This window comes from Nannospalax galili, unplaced genomic scaffold (assembly GCF_000622305.1).
Source record: "Nannospalax galili isolate Female #2095 unplaced genomic scaffold, S.galili_v1.0 scaffold2019, whole genome shotgun sequence".
In the NCBI taxonomy this organism is placed as follows: domain Eukaryota; kingdom Metazoa; phylum Chordata; class Mammalia; order Rodentia; family Spalacidae; genus Nannospalax; species Nannospalax galili.
In genome coordinates, this window is record NW_008342625.1 from 843429 (window position 1) to 856144 (window position 12716).

Below are 12716 nucleotides of genomic sequence, written 5' to 3' on the forward strand. Positions count from 1 at the left end.
AGCCACCATGTGGGTGCTGGGAATCAAACCCAGGTCCTCTGCAAGAGCAGTCAGTGCTCTTAACCGCTGAGCCAACTCTCCAGCCCAATATTTTATTTTTTATGTATGAGTGTATTGCTTGCATGTATGCAAGTGTACCCGTGTTGTGCAATGCCCATAGAGATCAGTTCCCCTGGAACTGGAGTTACAGAAGATTGTTAGCTGCCATGTGGGTGCTGGGAACCGAACCCAGGTCCTCCGCAAATGCAGCCAGTGCTCTTAACCTCTGAGCCATCTCTCCAGCCCCCCCAACACACAAATCTTTATTAATGAAAATAAGATCTTCCATGAATCCCTTACTCCCCCACTGGTCTGCAAGATCTAGCCTAAATCCAAGATCCTTCAGAATCTGGACTTCTCACCTTAATCTCTCAGCCACAAAGCCATCACCCTCACCCTCGGGTCTCCTATGACCCATACTTCCAAATTCACCTCTGTCTCCTTAGCTGATTGGCTAATTCCCGTTTCAAGGCTCTGCTGGAGCATCACCTCCTCCTCCCTGCGAATGAACTAAGCTTCATTCTCTGTCATGATTAAGAGTGCTCCCACTAGAATCTAGTTACCTGAACTTGGTTCTCAGCCCTGCTCTTTCCTTGTGTGACTTTCCAGAGAGTTCTTTTTTTTTTCATTTTTTGTGTGCATGAGTATTTTCCTACAAATGTACAAGTGCACTGTGTGTGCAGTGTATGCAGAGACCAGAAGAGTGTCAGATCCCCTGGAACTGAAGTTAAGGACGGGTGTTAGCGACCATGTGGGTGCTGGCAACCGAAACCCCATCCTCTACAAGAGCAAGTGCTCTTAACCACTGAGCCATCTCTCCAACCCCAAATTCATTTTTTTTTTTTAATTTAACAATTAGGAGACTATATGGAGGGAGGAGGATACATGTATGCAGTGCCAGTGAAGACCAAAGGAGGGCATCAGCGCCCCTGAAACTGGACTTACAAGCAGTTTGACTTGGGTGCTGTGAACTAAGTCCTCTGCAAGGGCAGTACCACACTCTTAGCTGCTGAGCCACCACTGAGCCATCTCTCCAGCCCCTTGTTTTATAATTGTGTGTGTGTGTGTGTGTGTGTGTGTGTGTACATGAGTGTAAGTGCCCATGGAGTCCCAAAGAGGCTGTTGGATCCCTTGGAGTTGGAGTTTCAAGTGATGGTGAGCCGCCCAGTGTGGATGCTGAGAACCTAACCCAGGTCCTCTGGAAGGGCAGTGCCATCCCTCCTGCATCCTTAAATGTTTCAAGCCTGGGTTTTCTCATCTGTGAAACAGACTCCACTTCCTAGAGTTACTAGAAAAAACACAAAGCACTTACTCAGGGATCCCTGACACAAGGCAATTGGTAATTTTTTTGATACACTTTAACCATTACAATTCATTTATGCACAAGCATTCTTAGTATAAAAATCCCTCACACCAGGCATGGTGGCACATGCCTTTAGTCCCAGCACTCGGGAGGCAGACGCAGGAGGATCTCTGTGAGTTCAAGGCCAGCCTGGTCTACATAGTGAGTTCAGGTCAGCTGGGACTACAGGGAGACCCTGTCTCAAAAAGACCAAAAAAAAAAATCCCTCACTAAGGGCTGAGAGAGGGCTCAGTAGTTAAGAACACTGGTTCTTGCAGAAGACCCGGGTTCAAATTCCAGCACCCACATGGCAGCTAACAACTGTAACTCCAGTTCCAGGGGATCTGATGTTCTCTTCTGTCTTCCGTGGGCATTGCACGACATGGGTGCACTTACCTATATGCAGGCAATACACTCATACACATAAAATAAAAATAATAAATTTTGCCAGGCGGGGTGGCACATGCCTTTAATCCCAGCACTCAGGAGGCAGAAACAGGTGGATCTCTGTGAGTTCAAGGCCAGCCTGGTCTACATAGTGAGTTCCAGGACAGCTGGGGCTACAGGGAGACCCTGTCTCAAAAAGACCAAATAATAATAATAATAAATTTTTTTTAAATCCCCACTAAAGGCACATGCCTTTAGTCCCAGCACTTGGGAGGCAGAGACAAGGGGATCTCTGTGAGTTCAAGGCCAGCCTGGTCTGCATAGCCAGTTCCAGGCCAGTTGGGGCTACAGGGAGACCCTTTCTCAAAAAGACCAAAAAAAAAAAAAACCAAAAAAACAAAGTCCCTCAGATCTACCAGCACTCAAATGGGAAATGAAATTTAAAGGACTTAATAACTGTGAATTGCCAGAGGATTTGGTGTTACTCTGAGGAGTCCTGGGCAACACAGAGCCCAGGTTGCCTTCCCACCTCACAAGGTCAGCATACACTAGAACAGGCAAAACTCATGCCCAAAAGTAGTGTTGGCTCTTTGGCAGCTATTCCCAGAACCTACCAAAGCTGTGGCAAAGACCTTGTATGGCAGAGGAGCAAAAAGACAAGAATGCTCAGTTTAGCAATCTAGGTGATTTATTAGGGACATTGCTTTGAATAAACTGACATTGGGCTCAGGAGGAAAAGAGGACCCCACAATTTCCTTTCTTTCAAGCTGGTCCCAAACTCCTGGAGTCCAGCAATCCTTTTGTCTCAGCCTTCCAAGCAGCTAGGCCTATAGGTACACCTCCATAGCCAGCCCATAGATCGAGTCTTTCACTCTTTCCCTCCTCTTTCCTACCCTCCTCCCCAGTGCTGGCGATGCAGGGCCTCATGCATACCAGACAAATTCTCTACCACCAATCTACAGCCCCAGCTCTAATTTTCCTTTCTCCATTCCTTTTCAGTATTTTAAAACAGGGTCTTACTCTGTAGTTCAAGCCAGTGTGAAATTCCCTACATAGCCCAGTCTGATCTCAAACTCAAGATTATCCTCCTGCCCCACTCTTTGAAGAACTGGGGTTACAGGCCTCAGCTGCCACACCTACCTCTGCTTTTTCTTTATGTTTATTTCAGGTCGTCTCACTATGTAGCTGAGGCTGGCCACAAATTTGTGATCCTCATGCCTCAATCTCCTAAATGCTAGGATTATGAGCATGTACCACCATGCCTGGCCTAATTTCCTTCTTTCCCCTTTTTTGGGGTGTATGTGTATGTGCGTGGGCACGCACGGGCACACAGATGCATTCGCCCATGTCCATGTGGAGGCCAGGGGTCAACATCAAGTATCTTCTATTGCTTTCCACCTTAGTTTTGGAGACAGGGTCTCTCAGTGAACTCGGAGCTCACCATTTAAGCTAAAGCAGCAAGTCCCTAGGATCGGCCTGCTTCCACCTCCCCACTCCCAGCTCTGGGGTTACAGACTGGACTTTTACATGGGTGTTTGGGATCCAATGTCTGATCTTTATATTTACTCAACCCTTTGCTTTTGCCCAGGAGCTCTCCCTCCTCACGGTTCCCCCACCCTCATTGGGTCTCACTATGTGGCCCAGGCTGGCCTTAGGCTTTCAGTGCCCTTTCCCTCAGCCTCCAGAGTGCTGGGATTTCAGGTGTGTACCACTATCCCTAGCTCCAGCCTTGCTTCAAAAAATAAATTGTTGGGCGTGGTGGATCACACCTTTAGTCCTAGCACTCAAGAGGCAGAGGCAGGCAGATATTTGTGAGTTCAAGGCCAGCCTGCTCTACATAGTGAATTCCAAGATAGCTGTGGCTACAGGAAGACCCTGTCTCAAAAAGACAAAAAAAAAATTATGTGGGGCCAAGCATAGTGGTGCACACCACCCTTAATCCCAGCAGTCAGGAAGCAGAGGAACAACAACAAATTATGTGTATGAATGTTTTATTTGCATATATGTATGTGTACCACCTGAGTGTGTGGTGCCTGCAGAGTATGTCAGATATCCTGGAACTGGAGCTGCACATAGTTGGGAGCTGCAGCATGGGTGCTGGGAACAGAAGCTGGTCCTGCACAGCAGCAGCAAGTGTGCCTAACTGCTGAACCACCTCTTTAGCCCCCAGCTTAACTTCTTGTGTTTTGTCTGTTTGTTTAGGGATTTTTGAGTCAGGGTTTCCCTGTAGCCTCAGCTGGCAATTTTGGGACAGGATCTCACTATGTAGCTCTGGCTGGTCTGGAACTTACTTATAGACCAGGCTGGCCTCAATCTCACAGAGATCTGTTTGCCTCTGCCTCCCGAGTGCTGAGACTAAAGGTGTGTGCCATCACACTCAACTCCAGCTTAATTTCTTTTTTTTTTTTTTTTTTTCCTTTTTTGAGACAGGGTCTCCCTGTAGCCCAAGCTGTCCTGGAACTCACTAGGTAGACCAGGCTGGCCTCAAACTCTCAGAGATTCGCCTGCCTCTGCCTCCCAAGTGCTGGGACTAAAGGCATGTGCCACTATGCCCGGCTCAGCTTAATTTCTTAAGTAATGTCCATAAGGTTTGGTTTATGGGGTCCTGATGACATAGTCTTTACAAAACAAACAACTCTTGGGCTGGAGAAATGGCTCAGTGGTTAAGAGCACTAAGAGGCTCTTCAGAGGACCCCAGTATGATTCCCAGCATCCCACATGACAGCTAACAACTGTCCATAACTCCAGTTCCAGGGGCTCCAACAACCTCTTCTGACCTCTGTGGGCACTGCACGACACAAGTGCAGGCAATACATTCATACATGTAAAATAAAAATAATAAAGCTGGGCTGGGCATGGTGGGGCACGCCTGTAGTCCCAGCACTTGGGAGGCAGAGGCAGGCGGATCTCTGTGAGTTCAGGCCAGCCTTGTCTACATAGTGAGTTCCAGGAAAGCTGGGGCTACAGGGAGACCCTGCTTCAAAAAGACCAAATAATAAATAAATAAATAAGTAAATAAATTAAATAAATAAATAAATAAATAAATAAAGCTGGCTGTTGTGGCACATGCCTTTAGTCCCAGAACTTGGGAGGCAGAGGCAGGTGGATCTCTGTGAGTTTAAGGCCAGCCTGGTTTTACATAGTGAGTTCCAGGCCAGTTGGGCTACAGGCAACCCTGTCTCAAAAAGATCAAAAATAAAGAAATAGCTGGGTGTGGTGGTGCATGCCCGTAGTCCCAGCACTCGGGAGGCAGAGGCAGGCAGACCTCTGTGAGTTCAGGCCAGCCTGGTCTACATAGTGAGTTCCAGGACAGCTGGGGCTAAAGAGAGACCTTGCTTCAAAAAAAAAAAAAGACAAAACAAAAAATAATAAATAAGTAAATAAATAAAACTAAATAATGTTAAACAAAAACCCACAAAGAACTCTCAAAACCATTGGCAAACTGGAACTATGTGACTTCTTCATTTTTTTCCTGGAGGAGCTGGCCTTTTAACATAAAAGCCAGCCACATTAATGCCAAGATATGCCATCTTCCTTAGCCACTGAAAGGTTTGTATGTAATGAGGTACTCCAGTCTGAGACATACCAAGGTCTTGCCTGTGTGAACCTTGGTAGCCCAAGACTAGATTCTCAGCAAATAAGGTGTAGAGATGGGAGGCCAAAAGGATACAAAATTTAGTCTTTGGGAAGTAAAGGCAAGAGGATCAGGAGTTCAGGGTGGTCCTCAGCTGTACAGTGAGCTCCAGGGGGACTACATAAGACTGTCTCAAAAAAAAAGAAAAGAAAAAAAAAAAAAAAAAAAAAAGAAAAGCAGGCCGTGGTGGCTCATGTGTTTAGTCTTAGCACTCTGGAGGCAGAGACAGGCAAATCTCTTTGAGTTCAGCCTGTTCTACATAATAAGTTCCAGACCAGTCAGAGCTACACAGTGAGACCCTGTCTCAAAAAAACAAACACCAGCCGAGGATACAGGGAGACCCTGACTCAAAAAGACGCCCCCCAAAACAAAATAAACCAACAACAGCAACAAGAAACAGGGGGCTAGAGCGATGGCTCAGTGGTTAAGAGCACTTGTTGTTCTTACAAAGGAACTCGGTTCAGTTCCCAGCACCCATATAGTGGCTAACCATCTATAACTCTACTTCCAAAGGATCCAGTGTCTTTACAGGCATTGCATGCACGAGGTACACTTACATCATGCAGGCAAAACACTCATACATATAATAAAAATAAATAGAAAGACCGGGCATGGTGGTGCACACCTTTAATTCCAGCACTCGGAAGGCAGAGGCAGGCGGATCTTGGTGAGTTCAAGGCCAACCTGGTCTACACAGTGAGTTCCAGGACAGCTGGAGTTACAGGGAGACCCTGTCTCAAAAAGACCAAAAAAATAAAAAGTATAAATGAATAAATAAATAAATAAAAGAGGGCCAAAGAGGACTCACTGGTTAAGAATGACTTGCTGTTCTTCCAGAGGACCCAAGTTCAGTTCCCAACTCCCACACTGGGTGACTTAACAGCTACCTGTAATTCCAACTCTAGGGAGATCTGACTCCTCTGGCCTCCACAGGTACTTGTATTCACATGCACACACACACACACACACACACACACACACACATACACACACACACACACATACATACATACAAACACACACACTTAAATACCCTTCTCCTACGGTCCTACCTCTCTTGAGCTCCTTCTTTCCCCTTATCCCCTAGGTTCCTTGTATACCCTTCCCTCCTTATCTGAGATCATTGCTTAAAAATTGATTGCTAGTGTTCCTTTAATAATATATCCTATATGATTATGATTTAGAAAGAAGCCAGGCATGGTGGAACATGCCTTTAGTCCCAACACTTGGGAGGCAGAAGTAGGCAATCTCTGTGGGTTTGAGGCTTACCTGATCTACGGAGGGAGTTCCAGGCCAACTGGGGCTACCCTGTCTCAAAAAGACAAAATAATAATAATAATAATAATAATAATAATAATAATGATAATAAATATAGATCCAGGTATTGTGGTGCACACCTTTAGTCCCAGCATTTGGGAGACAGCTGGCCTGGAACTCATTATGTAAACCACACTGGCCTTGATCTCAGAGAGATCCACCTGCCTCTACCTCCAGAGTACTGGCATTAAAGGTATGCACCACCACACCTGGCTTAGCTCTCTTTTAAGATTTTTTTTTTTTGAGATAGGCTTTCACTTTGTTGCCCTGGCTGGTCTAGAACTCTCAATGTAGAAGATAAGACTAGCCTCTGACAGAGGTCCACCTACCTCTGCCTCTGGAGTGCTGGGATTAAAGGTGTGTGCCACCATGCCTGGCCATTTATTTTTATTTTATATGTGTGTGTTGCCTGTATGTATGTGTACTGGTGTGCATGTGTGCATGTGTGCATGCGTGCGTGCATGTGTGTGGTGTAGTTCCCATGGAGGCCAGAAGAGGGCAATGTGCTCTTATCCAGCTCCAAGGCTTTGTTATCCAAAGAAGAAAGAGAGAGAGAGAGAGAGAGAGAGAGAGAGAGAGAGAGGAAGAGGAGTAAAGATACAAACGGATGTAGATGGAAGTAGTGAAAGTCCAATGTCACAGACACATGTTAGACCATCTCCTACACTGCACAGGTTCAGAGGAGCCATCAGACCCTTCCCCAGGCCTCAGAAAAAAAGGTATTTACTTAGAAGTATTCAGAATGTCAACAAAACAGTGGCAATTTTTTTTTCAATTACAGAGTGGTATTCAGTTGACAGAACAATTATTTTCGTGTGAGGTGCATCAGAGACAGCTGAAGATGTAAAAAGCTACCGTCCCCACAGAAAACTAATTTGTGTTGTGCACCAACAAGAACCTGCTTTAAATTCCCATGCCAATTTACAGCCCCCATACTGTCCAGGTAAGGTTAGTGTCTATTGAAAATACGACAGGACAGGGCTATCTAAAGATACATTCTGGGCTGGAGAGATGGCTCCATGGTTAAGAACACTGGCTGTTCTTGCAGAAGACCTGGGTTCGAATCCCAGCACCCACATGGCAGCTAACAACTGTCCGTAATTCCAGTCCAGGGGATCCGACAGCCTCTTCTGACTTCCTTGGGCAGTGCCCGACACGGTTGCACTGAACCTACATGCAGGCAATACACACACACATAAAATAAAAATAATAAAAAAAATTCTTTAAAAGACACATTCGGTAATGTGCTAACTACACACAAAAGACCCTGTACAGTTTAAAAACAAATCTTACAGAGTCTTACATTTCAATTTTTTTCTTTAAAAGGAGTGAGTGGTGTACAGGGAGGTTAAATACAGAGAAGAAAAACACTGCACTGGAACAAACATCATCACTAGCACCTTCGCCTTCATCCTCTTCCTCCTCTTCTCTCTCTCTTGCTCTCTTCAGCCTGGACAACTGTTTTTGCAGCACCGGGTTTTCCTTTAGCTCTGCAGGCAGCAATATCCTTTTGGTATTCCTCCTTCAGCGTGGCGGCCTTCTTCTCCTACGGCTGCTTGTCATCTGCAGCAGGGTTGTCCCACATCTCTCCCAGTTCCTTCGCAATATCACCAACAGATAAGCCAGGATGTTCTTCTTTGATTTGGGGGTGATACTCAGAACAGAAGAAGAGCACTGAAGGAGGCCTCTTGGGAGCGTTGGGATCTTTGAACTTTTTTGTTTCCCCTTTGGGAGGGTTACAGGTTTTCGATTTTATCACATGCCGTCTGCCTTTGCCATGTCTTCAAACTTTTTCTTTTTTCTTCTATTATTTTTATTTTATGTGTATGAGTGTATTGCCTGCATATATGTGAGTGCACCGTGTCGTGCAATGCCTCGGAAGTCAGAGAGGGCTTCGGATTCCCCTGGAACTGGAGTTAAGGATGGTCTGTAGCCGCCATGTGGGTGCTGGGAATTGAACCTGGGTCCTCTGCAAGAGCAGTCAGTGCTCTTAACCGCTGAGCCATCTCTCCAACCTCACTTTCCTTTTTCTTTAGCAGACATGGTCTTTCACCTCGCTGAGCACTTCTTGGAAAACTCTGAAAAGTTGACGGAAGCATCAGAGTGTTTCTCCTTGTGCTCCTTCGGCCCGTTTGCACAAAGCACGCACATGATGGCTTTGTGCCTCTCGGCTTCTTAGGATCTTCTTCGCCCACGTTTAGTTGTTTTCCTCAGAGAGGCACAGAGTCGTCCAGTGCCTGTCCCGCTCTCACTTACCCTGGCGCCGTCTCTATGGAGCTCAATGTACTACAATGGCTGTCCTATTTTATGTGTATGAGTGTATTGCCTGCATGTGTGTAGGTGCACCTGTATCATGCAATGCCTGAGGAGGTCAGAAGAGGGCTTCAGATCCCCTGGAGCTGGAGTTATGGAGGGTTTTTAGCCACCATGGGTGCTAGGAATTGAACCCAGGTCTTTTGCAAGAGTAGCCAGTGCTCTTAACCATGGAGCCATCTCTCCAATTCCCTCTGTTCAAAGGTTTTAAATTTTTTCTTCGCATGCTAGAAGTGAGAGAGCCTCTCATGTGCTAAACATGCCCTCTATTACTGAGCTATATCCCCAACCCTAAAGGTTATACATTTTAAGACAGATCTGCATTCTAGCCTTACAGATTAGTGGGTCAACCTTTAGCCAGTTTCCTAACTTCTCTGGACCATTGGGCGATGTGAAGATAAGAGGTCCGTGCTAAGGATAAAGGGATCTGTCCGTAGAAACCATCCACAAAGCCTAGGGCCTGGTGGCACCTCCTTGAACTTAGCTCCTTCCCTATTCTCTGAAGAAGCTGCCATGTTGCAGCTTCTCTATGATGTGTGTGTGTGTGTGTGTGTGTGTGTGTGTGTGTGTTCCTATGTGTGGGAGCACACGTGTGTGTGTGCACATGGAGGGGCATGAGGGTGGAGCAAGGTTAATGATGAGTGTTCCTCAGGCATTCTTCACCTGATGTACTGAAGCAGTGTCTGTCTCTTGAAGCCTGCTCATTCAGTTCTAGCTAGCCAGCCAGCACCTGCCATCTCCCATCTGTGCCTCCCAAGCGCTGAGATGACAGTGGGCCGTGTTTACCTGAGTGCTGGGGATCTGAAGTGCAAGCACTTTACCCACTGGGCTGTCTCTGCAGCCCAGGTCCAGTTTTCCCAGAGCCAAGCTTGTTCATTCTTTTCTCTTTTTTTTTTCCCATTTCTAAACTAGTCATTTTAATGGGTGTAAAATGTTTTGTTTTGTTTGTGTGGCTTTGGTTTGCATTTCCCTAATCATTAATAATGTTGAGATTTTGCTTTTTGAGAGGGTTTTGCTGTATAGTCCCAACTGACCTATAGCTCAAGCAGGCCTTAAACACTAACCCTTCATCCCCTGCTTCCTGAGTGCTGGGATTACAGGGCAGGCCTGTGCTACCACATCTGGCATGGTTACTTTTCTCCTTTCTTGTTTTGCAGTGCTGAGCTTCAAATCCAGCGCCTCATTCATCCTAGGAAAGCACAATATTAACTGAACTATATCCCCAGCCCTTGCTTTTTTTTTCAGAGCTGAGGACCAAACCCAGGGCCTTGCGCTTGCTAGGCAAGTGCTCTACCACTGAGCTAAATCCCCAACCCCAAGCCCTTTAAAAAATTGGGTTTTTTTAGGGCTGAAGAGATGGTTCAGTGGTTAGGAATACTTGCTACTTAGTGGAGGACCTGGGTTTGGTTCCTAGCACCACACGGCAGCTCACAACTGTTCGTAACTCAAGTTCCAGGGGATCCAATACCCTCTTCTGACCCCAAAGGGTAGCAGCCACTCACGTGGTACACATACATACATACAGGCAAACATAAAACACAAATAAATCCTAAGTTCTTTCTAGCTCTGCCACTTTCAACTATGTCTTTGAGCCACTGTGCCTCCATTTCCTCAGCTACAAAACCAAGTTTTAAAGAAATGAATGGTTTCTACTTCCTAGAGCTATTCTTGAATAGCCAATAAGCAGAAACCAACCATTTGGGTGACTCTTTGATCAAAGCAACTAACACTGAAAAAAACACAACAAAAATCAACACAAACTAGGGGCCATCTAGATGGCTCAGTAGTAGGGGCTGGAGAGATGACTCGGCAGTTAAGAACACCTTCCAGAGGACCCGGGTTTGATTTCTAGCACCTATATGGCAGCTAACAACCATCTATAACTCCAGTTCCAGGGGATCTAACACCCTCTTCTGGCCTTTTCAGGCACCGTACACATGTGATACATTTACATGCATGCAGGCAAAACACTCATACACATAAAATAAAGATAATAGATAAAATATTTTTAAAAAGATCACTTAACAAATATATAAATTCATACATACATAAAGTAAAAGAGTGTTTGGTTTTTATTTTGACAGGGTCTCCCTAGTCTCAGCCCACCTGAAATTCACTGTGTATACCACCAGGCTGGCTTGATCTCATAGAGATCTGCCTGCCACTGCCTCTGGAGGGCTGGGATTAAAGGCATGTGATAGAATTAATGATTGGATGTAGGAGATAAACCACAGCAGGGACTTCCTTCTTCCTTGTCTAGCAAATTGCCCAACATATTCAGGTGGCAGTCACTAGACTGCCTGGGACAAGGCAACCCATGGCTTTGCTGTGCAAGGCTCTCTCAGCAGGACTCCACACTCCAACTGCACTTCCACTGAACCAGGCCCAGGGAAAGGTCTCTAGAGTTTCTAAGCTAGGGCACTTCCCACAAAGACCCATACATCCCACCTTGACTCTAGAAACCATGTCCTTGTACCCCGTACCGCAGGTGGCCAGCCTTCCTGCCACCCACCCACCTTGCTTAGAAAGCCTGAGGCCATTTCAGTATCCTGCCAAGCTTGCTGCCTTGGGAAAATCCTGGACTCTAATCTGACTATATCTAGTGACTAGAGGTGGAAGCTGGATTTCCAGATGCTCACAGCTGGTGCTGTGTACCAGGCGGCCTCCAGTGAGCTCTGTGGGAGCTGGCCTGGCCTAACACACTCCTGACAACTGGAAAGAGGCCAAGATGTTGCTGTGTTCTGCCTTTCCCACCAGCAAGAGGATGAAAATAGCAGTTAGAATGAAATATGCAGATGAACATATTTTTTGGTTTCCCAAATTTGAGAGTCTCACCCTCTGTCTCTCCTCTCTCTGTGTCTCTCTCTGTCTCTCTCTCTACCTCATTGCATGATTTGCTTTGTTCTCAGTGTTTATGTAGGCGGAGTGGTACTGGAAGAGTCCAGGCACCTCAGCCGGGCACTTGTCCGTCTTCAGTTCCTACCCCCTCCCTACCACACCCTGAACACCCACTTTCATTGGTCTGAGACTTTCCATGCATTCTTTCCTCCTACCTGGACTATCTCCCATTCCTGGAGTATCTGCAAGGCCCTATTTATCCTTTAAAACCCAGCTTAGAGCCAAGTATAGTGGCACATCCCAGTAATCTCAGCATTGAGAGGCTGAGGAAGAAGGAATGCTAAGAGTTTGAGGTCAGCTTGGGCTACCAGCAAGTTCCAGGCCCATCAGAGCCACATAGTAGGAACCTGCCTGAAACCAACCAACCAGCTGACCAACCAGCAAAATAACTCAGGTATCATCTTATGGGACAGACTTTGCTTAGCTCTTCTCCTCCTCACTTAGGTTCATCTGTTTCCCTCTCAGCTTCTCTTGTGTTAGGATGTTATTTTCTTGTGATTCTATTGCACTGTATTAATAAGGGATTTACACAGCCTGGTGCATGGCACATAGTAAGCACTCAATAAATTAGCTTGTCTCTTTTATGAGGTTGGGATTGGCTTTGGGATGAAAGTCACAACTTGCATCACAGTGTTATATTTATATTAAAAAATAAAGCCATGCACGCCTTTAATCCCAGCAGAGGCAGGCGGATCTCTGTGAGTTCAAGGCCAGCCTGGTCTACATAGTGAGTTCCAGGAAAGCTGGGGCTACAGGGAGACCCTGTTTCAAAAAGGCCAAAAAAAA

The 12716-nt window shown here is 46.1% G+C and overlaps 1 pseudogene; it reads right to left on the reverse strand.

Annotated features, from left to right (window-relative positions):
• Positions 1–3813: 3813 nt before the first annotated feature.
• On the reverse strand, positions 3814–9415 carry LOC103738580 (annotated as a pseudogene).
• Between the last annotated feature and the right edge of the window lie 3301 nt (positions 9416–12716).